This window comes from Mus musculus, chromosome 14 (genome assembly GCF_000001635.26).
Source record: "Mus musculus strain C57BL/6J chromosome 14, GRCm38.p6 C57BL/6J".
Lineage (NCBI taxonomy): Eukaryota > Metazoa > Chordata > Mammalia > Rodentia > Muridae > Mus > Mus musculus.
In genome coordinates this window covers 42,764,070-42,769,603 of record NC_000080.6, presented here as the reverse complement: position 1 = coordinate 42,769,603, position 5,534 = coordinate 42,764,070, and the positions used below count along the sequence as shown (strand labels likewise).

The 5,534-nt window shown below is 44.6% G+C and overlaps 1 long non-coding RNA gene across 1 annotated transcript; it reads left to right on the top strand.

Moving 5' to 3' along the window:
* Positions 1-912: 912 nt before the first annotated feature.
* On the top strand, positions 913-3,181 carry Gm3015. The gene is made up of 3 exons (XR_874554.1): positions 913-943; positions 1,731-1,893; positions 3,145-3,181. It is a non-coding gene; the product is annotated as a predicted gene 3015 (long non-coding RNA).
* Positions 3,182-5,534: the final 2,353 nt, after the last annotated feature.

Here is a 5,534-nt window from a genome sequence, read left to right as displayed (position 1 = left end):
ACTGGGAACTCAAAAAGGTAGAAACTGGAGAAGTGAGAGCTAATGGGACTACGAAGAAGCAATCCAATGTCCCTGTTGGCCTTTGTTCACAGATGCCTACTTTGTCTGGTTGTTTTGGAGATAGAGAGAATGTGGGATTTTAGCTTTTGAAGAAGGGACATAAACTTTACAATTTGCCCCGTGGCTGACTTCTTCTATTGCCAAGTACAAGGGCGTTTTCATTGCAAAGAAATGGGGTTGTAAATCAGAGATTTTGTGAAAACCCATGGCTCACTTTATTGAAACAATGGCTCCTCTCAAGGCAGTTGCACACTAACACATATAATCCGACATATGTAAAAATAAAGGTGCAGGAGTAGGATTTTGGCCTCTGGGAAACAGAGACACCTGGGTAAATCGACTGTCTGTTACATGAATGGACCCCAGTAGTAGATTTATATTGGAGAAGAATCTCCCTCATAAAAGGATCCTAATGAAGATGAGCTAGCCAAGCCATGGCACTAACAAACTCTACCCATTCAAAGCACTGGACTTGTAATGAAGCAGTTAGAAATCTCTAGGTTTGGAAGGAGAAGTTGCCAAGAGGTATCCCCAGGGACAAAAGAGAGACTCAGGAAAGGGCACCTCAGAAACTGATCAAGATGGGGCAAGCTGGTAAGCCAGTAGGCCAGGGAAGTTCCAGGTGACATCATCAGTAGACACTTCTCTATCCAAGAGAACCCTAGAATCTTCTGTGATGTCGCCAGTGTTGTGGTAACCAGATCAGCTTGTGGGATATTCCTTCAGATACTCATGGGTTCCCAAGCAGGCATGTTGTCCATGCTCCTCAGGGTATTTCAGAGAGAGAATAGAATACACACAGACACCAGACCAAGGCAGAAGGAGGCCGACCGCCCATCATGGTGGGAAAGGGCAAGAAACAACTGGTCGTGGAGAAGGCACAGTGAGTCCTGGGCAAGGTTTGGGGAGCTCCCTGGGGGATGTGGGCTTCAGCTGGTCCTTCCAGGAATAGGGATTGTGATCTGGATCCTTCAGATTCCTCAATGATAGAACCAGAGTCAAGAGTGTCTGATGATTAGTTTTACAGACAGCCTGGTATTGACAAGCCTGCAGGGGCTTTGCAGAGATCTTAATTTGCCACTGAATGGCAAATTATGCAAAGACCAAGCTCTGTGAGAATAGAAAAGTGTTGTTCTCAGGATTAGTGTTCATGCACTTCATATTAATATAGTTTCCTCTAGGTTACATGAGCATGTGATGCCAAGAACAGAGAAGGCTATTCCCCTGCCTATGAATCAAGATCTCAGACACTTTGGTATTGAACACACATGATGTGGACTGATTCACAGTCGGGGTTCCTGTAGTAGTGTATGAGCTCTCATCATGCATTTGAAGAAGACTAGAAAAGTGTTGGCTAGTATGCTAAGAGGTGTGAATGTTGTTGTCAGATATGAGCTGACAATGCTCTCCATTTATTCTTGCCTGGTCCAGCTTATGCATTTCAGGGCTAGGGCGATTACAATAGGAAGTCAGGCATATGTTTAGTGATGGTGGTTGCGAACAGGGACCTATTTGAGTAGCCCAGCTTGAAGTTAGCTATGATGCACTATCAGGGATTCTCAGTGTCTCTACATTTTCCTCTTCCTCAGGCTTCTGTGTGGGAAAAATCATGGTTTCCCTTTCCCTGCCCTATTATCTCTACAAGGTTACTAGTGTTTTTATATCTACAGGGTGTGCTGGGGAGGCATCAATCCAAGCCCCCACCATCAATGAGCAGGAGAAGAGACACGAGAGGTTGGAGAAGCTCAAAAGAGAGCTCCAGAACATAAAAAATGCCAGAGACGAACTTCAGGGAATCCTGGCCAACTACACTAACAAGGATTTAAATGACAGGTAGTCATTATGCCCAGTTCTTTGCTGACTATCCTGGGCCATCCCTGTTAAGCCCAGATTCCCTCATACCACAGGTGGCTACAACTCCAGGCTGTTTACATACCCAAATCAACTTTGCTGATTGGAATTTCGATGCAGAACTTCAAGTTCAGATGGGAGTGAGATGGGGTCACAGGCACTTTTGATTCCTCCAAAAGTAATTCAGAGCCTGTGGCATGAATCACAGTCTGGGGATGAAGGTAGTAAGGTGTGAGCTCTCATCCTGCCATTTAAGAAGGTTACACAGGTGTTGTTTGGTGGGATTTGCTAGGTAATGTTTGTTTATAGCCAATCCTTTCCATAATTGACCAGGCGGTAATTTGGGTCCAGTTAGTCCTGTCAACAGCTAGAGGGGCCTGTCTCATATACCGCCTCTTAGTATGACTGGATTGGCTGCAGTTCATAACGGCTCTCCTCAAATTTGGTTCATTATACTCTCAGATAAAGCCAAATCAATTTATTTGGCATTCAGATTGAGTGTAAGTGTGTTTGTGTGTGTGTGTGTGTGTGTGTGTGTGTGTGTGTGTGTGTGTGTGCGAGAGTGTGCGTGCGTAAAATAGAGAGAGACAGAGACAGAGAGAGATACTGTGTGCATGTGAGTCTGTGTGTGCATTTGTGAAAGTGTGTGTTCCTGTGTGTGTAGCTTAAGATCTAGAGAGTCTGTGTCATGTGATATTTCCTTAGGTTGTGCCTGACTAGATTTCCAGGCAATAACAGTGAGGAAGCCATGGAGGTTCATTTTGAGTAGCACAGAACTTGACATCTATGCTCACCATGGATGCACATTGGAATCTCCTGATGTGTTATAAAGGCTTTTCCCTATAGATATGATTATGTCCTTTGGGAATTGATGTAGCAATAGAGCCAAGAATTGGCAATTCCGTGTCTAAAACAAGAAGGAGAATCATACAGATTTAACGTGGACCCAGGCCTGTGACACAGATTCCTGGAAAGTTCTGGGAGAGCTAGTCTATTCTTTCAAACCCCTTCAGGGAGCTGAGGCAGATCAGCACACTGCCTTTAATTCCCTGGGCTTACTGACCCAAGATGAAGAGTAATAAGTTTAATAAGCACCAAGTGGAACCGGTAACAAGGAGCTAGGTCGAGTGGCATATATGGGGTGGGGTAGTACATGATTCAGCTTGAATTGAAATGATCCTTGTATCCTTAGTTCACGGGACAATTTGTTCCTTGGGCCATGCCCTCCCACAGGATCAACTTTGAGACATTCATGCTTGAGATGCAACATGACCAGGTGATGACTGACCTGAAGAGAATGCCCCAGGACATCAGTGAGGCCTTGTCCAAGTGCAAGCAGTTGACTAAAGAAAATCAGTTCTACTGGTGAGTGACTAACAGTGTCATGACCCAATACCTAGGCACAGGATATGTCTGCAAATCCTTGTCTTTGAAATAAAGTGGGGACTCAGGTTCAATACTGTTAGTCTCTAAACAGGAAGCCTGCCTCCTTCAAACAAGGCACTAAGATTTTAACATCTTGGATCATTTTGGCCAAGTGTGAAGAGTCTGGGAGCCCCTCAAGTCACTGTCCTTTCCAACTAAGTATCCTCAAGATCAAAAAGGTTTCCACCATGATGGAGATCAATAAGCCTTGGGCCTCTTGGGCTCTGAAAGTAGATTCATAGATGGGGTTTCCAGGATAAACATAGAAAGATTCTGTGATGCTTGGGTCTCTTCACTCCTAGAGAATTTTGCCCTATACCTACAGGTGGTTTTTTTATACCACGGACTTAGAAGCACATATAGACCCCATGTTCTTTTCTGAGAGATACATGAGTTACTGTTGGTGTCAGGGTTTTCAAAAGTACCTTGGATCTTCTGGAAAGTGGCAGTCCTCTGATTTTTTCTCCCTCTAAGGCCAATCTGGATACTTGTCTGGGGCTGCCTGGGGACCAGGGCCAATGATGAAGGAATGGTCTTGGAGGAACAGGAGGAAGATGGATGCTTCCTGGATTCACCATGTTTTGTTTGTGGCTCAGCTTCAGGAACTGCCAACTCCTGATTGAATCTAACCTCATCCAGCACAAAGTCAGGATGTTGAGGAAGGAGAATAGACAGCTGCTAAGGGAGCAGATTGCATTGGAAGAATGCAACATAGAAACAAAAACACTATGTAATGAAGGCAGCCAGAAGATCAAAGACCACTATACTAAGCAGCAGCAGGTAGGATGAATGAAGCATCAGGGGCAGAATGTCCTAATGTGTGATCATAAACACAGTCAAGCCTATGTAACCATCCTGCACCTTATCCAGGCTCTCTCCTATTTCTCATCCAGTTTTACACTTCTGTGATCATTTCCAAGATTTTGTGTGGACTTACCCTCTTTTGAAGAAATTGGATTTCTGCCATGCCCCCTCCTCCCCATCCCATTAGGCCACCTCTAGTTTGCCACTCTAGGCAGAGGAGATCCTGGACCCCTGGAGGCAACCCCTTGAGGCTCTATGGTATGGAGAGGTGCCTCAGGATGCCACTTCCTGAATTATCTAGCAACCAGGTCCTCTGTTCTGCTCTATGGCAACGCAACATGAGGGGCTTGGGCCTGTCCTCTCCTAGGACAGAAGGGCAGGCTCCAATTTTATTGTGTATGTGTGTGTGTGTATGTGTGTGCATGTGTATGTGTGTGCATGTGTGTGTGTGTGTGTGTGTGTGTGTGTGTGTGTGTGTGTGTGTGTGTGTGATGGCTTGGCTGAAAAGATGCAGCATCCTTTTGCTGTCTCCGAGATGAGGTACTAGCACAGGATGGCAGTACCTAAGTAGCCATAAGCATAGCAGGGCTATTGGTTTTTGTTTTTGTTTTTTGTCTTTGTTTTTTGTCTTTTCCTTCATGAGTATCCCCTTTAGATTTCAATGCTTACCCTTGGGAAGAATTGCATGAAGCACACTCTTGCTGATTACAGTATTTTTTAAGTGTGCATGAATTTCCTGTGAGATGGTTTCTCTGGGGATTCCCAGATATATGGGTTCCCAAGGAGAGCCAAGGAAGGATTCAGCACTCCAGAAATAATAAGAGCCTTCACTTCAAAGTTTGCTAGGCTCCCTAGAAGGCCTCTGTTTAATGTTAGATTCAGACACTGATACACACTTATTTTTCAATATCAAGTATTTAGACTATTGGAGAAATGTGGTGTTTTACTTTAACTCCAGCACAGTGTGTAGTTCACAATTCAGTGTCAAGCAATTTTTTACATTTGAGAAAAACATCCAGACCCAGGTGCTCTCTGCCCTTTCTCCTATGGGGATACAGGAAAGATCTCAGATGAAAGGTCATACTGGATTGTTCTGCTGAGTAAAGCTGGTATTTGCAGGATCGATGACATGGAAAGATCTCACCAGGCTTTTTTTCTCTTCCTCCTGTAGGTCTGAAATATTCAGCAGAAGCTCAAACAGATGAGAGACCAGGTCAAGATCTTGCTCAGACACACCTGTTCACCAGGAGCACTGGGTGTGCAAAGCAAATTAACCACCATTGCATCTAATCCTTGTAACCATGGCAATCTTGGGCTGCATTTTCTTCTTTTTTGGTTTGCTATGGGTAATGAGGCCTTTATTTTGTCTAGCCTCTGGTCCAGCAAGACTGCCT